Genomic DNA, 11,221 nt, shown 5'->3' on the forward strand with positions numbered 1-11,221 from the left:
TTATCATGAGATTACAGCAATTCAGTCACATCTTCAGGCTCCACTTCTAACTCTAGCTCTCTTGCTATTTCCCCCATACCTACAGTTACTTCCTCCACTAAAGTCCTGAACACTTGAAAGTCACCCATGAGGACTGGAATCAACTTTTTCTAAACTCCTGGTCATGTTGCTATTTTGACCTCTTCCCATGAATTCTGAATGCTCTAAATGGCATCTAGAATGGTGAATTATTTCCAGCAGGTCTTCAATTTACTTTGCCCAGATCCATTAGAAGAAATGTATTTCTTAAATAAGACTTGAATGTCAATATTATTCCTTGATCCATGGGCTACAGAATGGATGTTGTGTTAACAGGCATGAAAACGACATACATCTCTTAGTACATTCCATCAGAGCTCTTGAGTGACTAAGTGCATTATCACTGAGCAGTAATATTTCAAAAGTAACTTTTTTCCTGAGCAGTAAGTCTCAACAGTAGGCTTAAAAATTCAGGAAACCATGACATAAACAGATGTGCTATCCCACAGGCTTTGTTGTTCCACTTATAGAGCACAGGCAGAGTAGATTTAGCACAATTCTTAAAGGCCCTAGCATTTTTGGAATGGTAAATGAGCATTGGCTTCAACTTTAAGTCACCAGCTGCATTAGTCCCTAACAAGAAAGTTGGCCCATCTTTTGAAGCTTTCAGGCCAGGCAAGGACCACCCCTCAGTAACCATGAAAGTCCTAGATGACCTCTTCTTCCAATAGAAGGCTGTTTTGTCTACACTGAATAACTGTTGTTTAGTGGAGTCACCTTCATTAATGATCTTAGCTAGATCTTCTGGATAACTTGCTGCAGCTTTTACATCAGCACTTGCTGCTTTACCATACATGTGAACAGCTTCTTTCCTTAAACCTCATGAACCAACCTCTGCTAGGTTCAAACTTTTCTTCTGAAGCTTCCTCACTTCTCTCAGCCTTCTTAGAATTAAAGAGAGGGCCTTGCTCTGGATTAGGCTTTAGCCTAATGAAATATTGTGGCTGGTTTGATCTATTCAGACCACTCAAACATTCTCTGTATCAGCAATAAGGCTGTTTCCCTTTCTTATTGTTTATGTGTTCACTGGAATAGTACTTTTAATTTTCTTCAAGAACTTTTTCTTTGCATTCCCAACTTGCCTGTTCGGCACAAGAGGCATAGCTTTTGATCCACCTCAGCTTTCAAAGTGTCTTCCTCACTAGGCTTAATCATTTCTAACTTTTGACTTCAAGTGAGAGACATACGACTCTTTTCACTCGAACACTTAGAGGCCATTGTAGGACTATTAATTAGCCTTATGTTGTGACTCAGAATAGGGTGGCCCAAGGACAGGGAGAGAGATGGAGGAACCACTGCTCACTGGAGCAGTCAGAACACCCAACATTTGTCGGTTAGGCTCACCATCTTATATGGTGCAGTTTGTGATGCTCCAAAACAACTGGAATAGTAACATCCAAGATTCCTGAGCACAGATCACCACAACATATAATAATGATGAAATGTCTGAAATATCACAAGAGTTACCAAAATGTGACACAGGTCATTGGAAATACTGCACCAATGGACTTGCTTGACCCGAGATTGCCACAAACCTTCAATTTGTAAAAAACACAGTATCTGTGGAGCACAACAAAGTGAAGGGAAATGAAATGAGGTATGCCTGTACATATATGAATGGTGTGATGTCTGAAACATGTTCACAAAAACATTATTAATGTTATTATGAAGGATTGATTTTCTTTGAAATGCCTGGATTGTTTGAAATTTTTTACAACTATTTTTTAAAATTAAAAGCTATAACAGACAGAGTAAAATTTCAGTTCATACAATAGCCTGTGTCAGCAAGATGTAATCTCTTTAATGTTTAAATTCTTCCCTTGTAAAATAGGGACAATAACATCTAATTCAGAGACCTGCTTTGAGAACTAAATTAACTAATATCCATAAAGTGGTAACAGCAAGTGCAAAAAATAAGTTCAACTAATGGTAAATCAATTTGCCTAGAAAGATTCTTCACACATCCTAGTCAAATTTCCAAGTGAAAATTTGAATATGAAGTTCATAAAAACTTCCAACATGCTAGTATCGTGCTCAGGAGTCCAAGTAGAGAGTGTCACAGCTATTTCTCACCAATGAGTTTAACATCCCCACATTCAGATCAAACAGGCCAAAAGCAGGGTGTATTATGCCTGCTCTGAACAGTGTACTGTGGGCTAGTGAAGCTGAGAAACATTCTGACAACTATCTGGCTCACATGTTTCAATCTGTTGTCTATTATAGCTGAGCAATCTGTGTTCCTGTGTTCTGTAAGTCACCTAAAATACCTACATCACAAGTATGCCAAGTAATGAAATTTCCAGAGTATGCAAATTTAGCAATTTTAACAAGCACCAGCAGATCCTATTTTTTAGTAACCCACTGCAGTGTTAGGAGACAACATAACCATGAAAGAGAGAAATTCAGACAGTGCCTAAATGGATTAAGAGCGGTTGCAGAGCTGAGCTGGTCTCTGTCCTTAGTCAAAAAACTCATTAAAATAAATGAGCCTGCTCATTTGAGGACAAAAAAAAAAAGAAGATTCTGGGCATCAAGTTGGAAGAGCAGTTCAATTTCTGCTCATCAAAAGGGAGCAGAAATCCTTATCGTATAACACCCACAGCTGCAGATCAGATTCAACCCATCTCTTCTTATTAATGTTCTTATTAAATGTATTCTGTCCATCTGTGTTCTAGCTCATCTTTTCCTTTCTGAAACATGATTTTACTTTTCATGTATGAAATAATTAAATTTATTTATCTCTGGCTAATGCCAGGCTGAGTTGAAAGCAGAGGATAAAGATTTTGGTTATCGCTTTGTGCTCAACTAGTAAATTTTAAATTCTCCTCATACCCTAAACATTCTAGCTGTCTGTTGCTGTTCCTTTATTTCCAATTCCAAAGCTTCTGGTACTGTTCACATTATTTGGTGCACTGCCGAACACCACATAAGATCTGCTTGCAATGTAAGAACATGTGGAGAAATTATGTGTTTTTGTCACACCCTATTGAACGGTATTCAAAACACAATGCCCCAGAAACTAAATTGATTATAGGTTTTATAACCCTTTTCAGGCTAATGGAAACAATTCAGGACCATGAAAGAAAGCATAGCTAGTAGAGCTGTGGGAATCTTAGCCTGCTCAGTTCAGTAGTCCTGTCCTGGCTTAGGTAAAGTTCAGTTGGATTCCATTCTTCTAGATCTTCAACAGATCATTCCAGATTAATGGCTACAGCGTTTTCCATGTTTGTTGTAAATGTTTCTTTTGACTGACTCTGAGTTGTGTTTGAGGCTAGAAAGTGTCAACAGGTATCAAGGCAGTTTCAAGCCACTTATGATGTTACTACATGTATAATATTTTTATGCTCTTTTTATATACCCAGTCCTAGCATTATGGTCAAAGCACAAAAACCAGGAAGCACAGAGTTAAGGGAGACATAGCTTTTACTTCCCCATATGTATCATGCCAGTTTGACTCTTCCAGTATGGATATAAGGAACTACTTAAGCTGCCAGTCCGTGACTCAGTTGAAATGGAATCATAGGGACTGTTTTAATGTTTTAAAATAAAAAGGAGCTTGTCCTCCTTCTGGTTGACCAGTAACCCCAACCTCTAAGTTGCCTGGCAAGGCAGTGGCTTGATCCTGTCACCTATCACAAGTGATCACTCACTCAGTCATTACCTGCACTGCATGCTGCTCCATCAGAAAAACATCTGTGAACATTATTTGACAAATTGATCGCTAAATGAGCCATTAGCTGAAGGGGCTTTTGGACTGCCTCTAGGAAACCAGAGTGACTGCAAAAGAAAAATGCTTACAGATGCAAAGCAGCGATTAGAAAGGGAGAAAGCACTCTTGTGGCAGTGCTCTGGGAGGGTGAAGGGGGCTAGTGTGGGAAAAAGGGTGGAGAGATGGCAATAAATTATGTCCCACAAGAAAATCCACCTTCTCTAAAGGAAGCTGTTTATTAGAAGCAGTAGTAAAACTGCTTAATTCCCTTGGTGCCTCTAGGGAGAAATCTAAGCCTTTGTGAACCGAATGAGAAAGAAACGTAGCCAGTGGTGTGCTTGTCAAGAAGAGAAAGCTAGGAAAACAATGTTAGTCATTTTACCATCCCTGCTTGCCAAGAGCCGACAGGTGTGCACTCTGCTATTGTTCTGACAGGCAGCCAGACACCACAGCTTAGTATTCATCCTGTCCTCCACTGTGTGGGAGAAAACAGCTGTCTCCCTGGCTCAGGATACAAGGAAAGAGAGAGAGAGAGGGAGAAACAGAGAGAGGAGAAAGATTCTTCTCCATTAGCATCAGTTGCACGGCTTTGTTTGATTCATCACTGAAAACACATGGTCTTCCTGAGAAATGCATTACATATGGGCAATTTCCTCACAGTGGCTCCAAAAATAGCCTATAAACAATATATTGAAACTTAAAAGTAAGTAAATGCAGAAAGATGTCTAGGTTAAATTATGTCAGACCAATGAGAAGTAATCACACACAACAGTCCTTAAGGAAATGCTTTTTATAAATCCTGCAGGTTTCACGTTGCTGACAGATGTTAGTGATAAAAAAAAAAAAAAAAAAAAAACCCTTGAAAAAGAAAGCAGGTTGTTTTGATCCAGGATGATGTGTTTTTCTGTCTTGTATGGCATGGAAACTATTTCAGTGCCAAATTCCCTTGAGAAGAGAAGGAAAAGCCCACATGACTCCAAGAGTGCCAGATGCAGTAGCTGTAAGACTTTTAGACTGTAGTACTAAGTTTCCTTTTAGATCGAGGTATTAAAGGCTCATGGTTAGCACTGACAGTGTCACTAGCTATAGTCCCGTGACAATTGATAAGAACCGGAACCAGACATCTGTGCTGAATCTAGGGCTTTCTGGATTGAAAATTTGGTGAATACCAATAAAATCTGTGCTGCTTATATTTATAAGGGAGAAAAGGCATCCATTACTGACAACACATGAAACTCAAGAAATGTTGGCTCTTTCCCCAAAACCCAGATATTTTTCTAATAAAGTAAGTAGTGAACTTCAAATAGCTGTAAAGTTATGACATAATGGTACAATCACACACATAACCCCTTAGGCTTACACTGTAACACACGAATCAATCCTGTAATAATCACATAAGCCAGAGGAATTGAATCACCCACCAAAACAAGCCAATTTCAAGTTAAGAGCAGAGGGTCTTCCATTTGAGGGCTTTTTAGGGGCAAAAAGTTTAATCCACTTACTTTCTTTACTAAACTGAGACATTATAATTCACATGCCTGAGAAATATATTCTTAGAATTTTACATATTTTTCGCTCCATGTTCCATGACAGAGCTGTGGGCAGTACTTCTACTGTTCACACAGATGTGGCTCAATTGGCTCTTTACATTCTTGGGTTTCAAGTCAATAAATCACTGGAAGAGATGAGAGAAAGGAGGAGCCATGAGGATAAAGGATGGTGAAGAGGAAAATCCTTTTGCCATGAAATGGTTACTTATTCTGTCTGTCTCCCTTGAACCCTGGATGAAGAAAGTGAAAAAAAAAAAGAATCTTTCTATGTAATATCCCTTCAGTATTCAGAGAAAATGATTATATTAATAACAAGGTACACAGGCGCTTCAGAGCTGAGAGCTTAGATACATGATTTCCAGAGAAGGCTTTAGAAAAGGTTCTGTGCCATAAATATCATTGTTTTTGCTGCCTCAGTTAAAATGTACAACATCAAGGGGACTCAACACTAAACGACTCTGCAGGCCCACGTTGCTCAAGCCCTGCACATTCCAAAGACCTGACTTCAAGAGGGCTGGCCCTTGACCACCTCCTAAACATGACCTCTGAACCTTTGGAACATCCTGCCTAATAGAGTGTTTTTATATGCCTGAGGCCTTGGACCAGGTTGTATCAGTTTGACCAAATAGTTTCTGCTAAAATGTGACATGTGGTGAATGTGTGTTTTCATGCAACTGAGGCCCTAACACACATGTGCCAGTTTAACTTTTATAGGACAGGAGACTGAGTGACTCAGATTAATCACACAGGTGCTGCATACATATGTGACTGACCCCCAGTAAAATACCTGGACACTAAAGTTCAGGTGAGCTTCTCTGGTTTGCAATACTTTACCCATGTCATTATACATCATTTCTGGGAGAAATCTCCACGTGATTCTACTGGGAGGGAACACCAGGAACCTTGTGCCAGCTTTCTTCTGGACTTTGCCTGTGTGCTTTTTCCCTTTGCTGATTTTGATCTGTATCCTTTCACTGTAATAAACCACAACTGTGAGTACAACAGCCTGAGACCTGTGAGTCCTTCTAGTGAAGCACTGAGCCTAGGAGTGGTCTTGAGACTCCTGACTCTATCAGGTGGCCCTCAAAAAGCTTCTTCTTTGATTCTTCGTCACTTAGAAAATACTCAGAGAAACAAGGGCCTATACAAGTTACTTTCTCAGTATCTTTAAAAAAGAAGAAAAAGAAGAAATAAAACCTCATTTAAATCATCATGAAGTAGAAGTTAATTTAATACACACTTCTCTTTTGAATTGGTCAACTTGCCTGTTACCATTTCTTACTCTTTCTTCTGTTCTTACACTTCTTACACTTCATTCCCTAAAACAAATATATTGGCTCCATCAGGGATTAATAAAGCTATGTTGTCAAGCTAATTTGGGATCCTAAGTTTCTTTCCAAAAATATTATTTACAACATGATTTCTTTAGAAACATATATCCTGTAACAGACAAAGAGAAAGGAATACAATTCATCAAGGAACGCTTATCTCCGCAGACCTCCCACCACAAATCTAATAACCATAAGACACCCAGCACCCATGACAAACAAACTGTCTTGCTTTTGGAGGAGTACACGGTGACGACATCCAGTGAGGCTGCTGAGCATCACATCTTAACCTGTCCCACAGCAGAGATCATCAGTGAACAAGAAATAAAACTATTTCTCCACATCTTTCTTCCTCTCCATTCCTCCAAAACATACTCCTTTCTCCCAAGTTCTGGGCAGACTTAAGCATTCATTTTTATGTGCACCTCAGATATTTGAGACTCAGATTTACCTGAAGATGTATCTCAAGCTAAACTTAATTTCAAAATGTAAAGTCACTCTGAGGGCTTTTCTTGTGATTAACTCACAATACTGAAGAAAATCAAAGCCCATACCCCAGTTTGAGGCATATATAAAGCTCTTGAGAGTCAGCCAACTTGTCAGCTTCTGAAATTTTCTTCTTATCCTATCCAGGCATCACCACTTGGGAACTTAGGACCACCTAACAATTCATATCCTAGACAATTAATTTTTCACACTATCTACATAATGACATGCACAGGAGACAGGAAAATACTGAGTAGAAGAAGGTGGTTTGCCAGCAAAGGCTCAACCCTCAAGCCTTTGAAGACCTACGGCCCTAAATGAGGACAGACATTTCTGGTTCTGTGCCCAAAAAGTTGCCTTTTGGCCCGCTACACCCCCATTCTACCCCCATATAAACCTCAAACCCTAAGTTCCAGACAAGACCTGCAAGCGAGGAGATGAGAAGGCAAGCAGACTCGTGGACTGGCAGATCAGCAGGCCATTGATGGCAGAACAATGTGGCAGACAAAGAAGAGAAGGGATGTATGGACATCGAGGGGAGTTTAGCTGGGGCATCAGAGAAGAGTCTGGCGCTGAGTAACCCAACTCCAGGGGAAGACCACTTTACCACTGCATCCCCTTTGGCAGCTCCCCATCCATCTCGCTGAGAGCCACCTCCACCACTCAATAAAACCTTACACTCATACTTTGAACCCACATTGGATCCAATTCTTTCAGGACACTGGGCAAGAGCTTGGAATACAGAAGTCTGTCACAATGGCCCCCTGTCCTTGCGATAAGGCAGATGATCCATTAGGCTGATGAACACACAAGCTGTCTGCAGACAGCAAAGCTAGAAGAACACATGGTAACACATGCCCAGCTGGGCCTCAGGAGTTGCAGACACCCACCCCTAGGCACTGCCATGGGGACAGAGCCCAAAAGCATTCACCGCGGTTCCTGCACCTGCCTATCTGCATGTTCCCTGTCTCGTAAAGGGTTTGAGCTGCAGGGCTACCAAATAGTCAAGCGACATCCCTGTTGCACATCCTGTGAGGGGAATCAGGAAACTCCCATTTCATTAAGAAATACTGATTACTCCAGCACCCTCTGACGGAAGCAGATATTGGAGTAATACGCATTAAAAATGGAGAAGGGACCTCACCCCAAGCCAAGGAACAGAAGCTGCTTTAGAGGAAGCTCAGAAAGACAACGAAACATTCTCTGTCAGAAGGATCCAGAAGGATCCAGACCTCCTGACACCTTGACTTTAGCCCAGTGAAACTAATTTCAGACTTCTGACCTCCAGAACCTTAAGAGAATAAATTTATGGTATTGTAAGGCACTAAGTTTGTATCAGTTTGTTACAGCAAAATAGAAAACTAATATGCCATATTTATGGGCCCACAGGTATTTCACTATGAGAAACAGCAAGAAATTCTGGTGGGCGACACCTTTCCAAGTACATAGATTAACTTTATTCAAAAGCCATTTTACACACAGCATTCTTTTGTGCAGGATTATCTTAAATTAGAGATAAAATACTACAGAAAGGAAAAAGATAGCATTTGGTAAATTTTTAAAATTGCAACTTATCCAAAAAGTATTTGCCATAGCTAAAGAGAGTCTTTGTCGGGGAATCGGTCTTTAAATAGAGAAAATAATGATCCAAGTCTCAGATTCCTGCATTAGGGTTTATTACATGCAATGTCTAAGTTATATTAAACTCCTGGAAATCAGGGTTTATAATGGAATGGCTGACAGACCCTTAACTTTAATAGCCTTTCCAAGTACTGCAATAGTGAGCATTACTTTTTAATGTCATAAAATGATGGTTAAAACACTACAGAATTTTCTCAAGACAGATAAGCAGGTGTTCAAGAGAGCAGAACTATTTAAACTTCATTGATTTATGGTCTATCTTATACTGAAGGCCAAAAGTTTTATTGAATTCCCACAGTTGATACTCTGAACTTGATTTTCCAAAATAGATTTCAGCATTCCCCATAATATTAATTTCTTCATTTTAACACATATGCTTCTGTATTCTTAAAGTTACTAGGCATAATGAAATAGAAACCATAGACAAAAATGTAAGTTATCCTATGTTTTCTTTTTATTGGCTGACTTTTCAAAGTACATCGTGTGTAATAAAATCCCATGTATAGCTACTAAATCATATAATCTAGGAACGTAAGTCCCCAACTAGTTGTTTAAGCTATATTATATTTCTGTCACTCTTTAGAACTGTGAATATGACCCAACTTCTTATTTTAGTGTGAAAGAATGTAACACATTTCTCATAGCTCTTTTTCTCTCTGGGTATTCTTTCAACCCACCTCTAACCCCACATCTCCAATCTTTATGCTGTCTGACTGTAAGTAAGGTGGCCATCAGAAAAACTCCAGTAAACTATCAAACACATCATGTGATCTGTAAGCCTTTTCTGTTGATTTACATAGAAGTCAATCTCTTGTAACTATTGGACCCAATCCTAATGATTTAATTAAACTGTTATTTACTGTGGAAAAAAATAGAAATGTCATTAGCTCTCAAAATCAAACACCGTTAGAGAATGCTAGAAGCAAAATAATGACTATAATTTAGATATGGGGCTACCAAACTTTATCTTTAGTACTAACTGTAGTAACTTTAAATTCCTCTTGTGAGAGGCATGGCTGGGGAGTGGCTCAGGTAGCTGATGAATAGACAGACACACACACATGGCTTACAGTGCACCACCTCTCTGGCATTCCTCTTCATGCTCCCAGGCTCTGACAATAAAACTAGTCAAACCCAGAAAATAAAGAGTGCTGGACCCATACCAAGACTAAAATAACAACACAATGATCAAAAACTAAAAATCTTAGCCAGTAGTAGTTCAAAAAAACCTTAGAACACACTCAATTCATCGAAATATCTCTGTAACTTCCATCCATGTGAACAATTAATTTTGTTAAAGTCTAAAAAAATTACCAAAGACATGTCTCATTAAAATTAGTTATCAATATAAAGTTTTTTTTTAAAAAAAATGATGGACTTCAGTAACATCCAGTGCCAGAGTATTCTTTGATACTCTTTCAATGAAATTGTTTATCTCATTTAGTAACATCAGTCTGCTCATTGAGATTTCTCATGCTGCATTCACTCCATTCCAAATACCAAGCAATTGAGTTGAAATAGAAGCCTCAATTTTTGAATAAATAAGGGAAGGTGCACGATACTGTATAAGTTACTTCTTAGATCTGTAAAATGTAAATATTGTTCATTTATATACAATATGATTTTCATTGTTTATAAGACTGTGGGTTGGGTGTCTTTAAAAACATCATTCATTTAGGAGTATATCAAACTGAACTTTCCTTCCACAAAAATAGCCACTTATTAGACCATATTCATCTGAGCTTATTTTTCTCATCTGCTTTGTCAAATAAAAAGCACTTTGTGAAGCAGAATGAGAAGACTAAACATAAGGGAAGCTGGAATTCTAGCCCTCTAAATCCTCATCTTTTGTTATTGAAAAACTCTGCAAGAAGGAAAATAGAATTTTCGCCATAAAACAATATTCACTGTAACCTGACTTAAGACAACTTTTTCCACCTAACATCTCTCTCTTCTCTAGGCCATTTCTATATGCAACTTCCCTAAAGTAATCCTGCAGGTTCAAAATTGTGTTTGAATACTTACTGACAACAGGGAGTTTTTTAACTTTGTGAACTTCACAACATGCCTTTCCTCTGAAGTGAAGCTGGTTAACTTTCACCATATTTTCTTGTTTCTTTACCTTTAACTTTGAGTTATTAGGCATGGCAGAGGGAGAGGGACTGGCTTACCCTCTCATTTTGAAAATACATAGGAGAAAATAACATATAGCCGCATTTGCAATTTTTCTAATTCAAAGGAGTACATAATTATGTAATAATTTCAGAATTAAATACTGAGACATGCATATGCTTTTATTTATTTTATTATACTTATATTTATTATACAAGTTCTATGGTACATGTGCACAATGTGCAGGCTTGTTACATATGTATACATGTGCCATGTTGGTATGCTGCACCCATTAACTCGTCATTTACATTAGGTAT

This window comes from Piliocolobus tephrosceles, chromosome 4 (genome assembly GCF_002776525.5).
Source record: "Piliocolobus tephrosceles isolate RC106 chromosome 4, ASM277652v3, whole genome shotgun sequence".
NCBI classification, from domain to species: Eukaryota; Metazoa; Chordata; class Mammalia; order Primates; family Cercopithecidae; genus Piliocolobus; species Piliocolobus tephrosceles.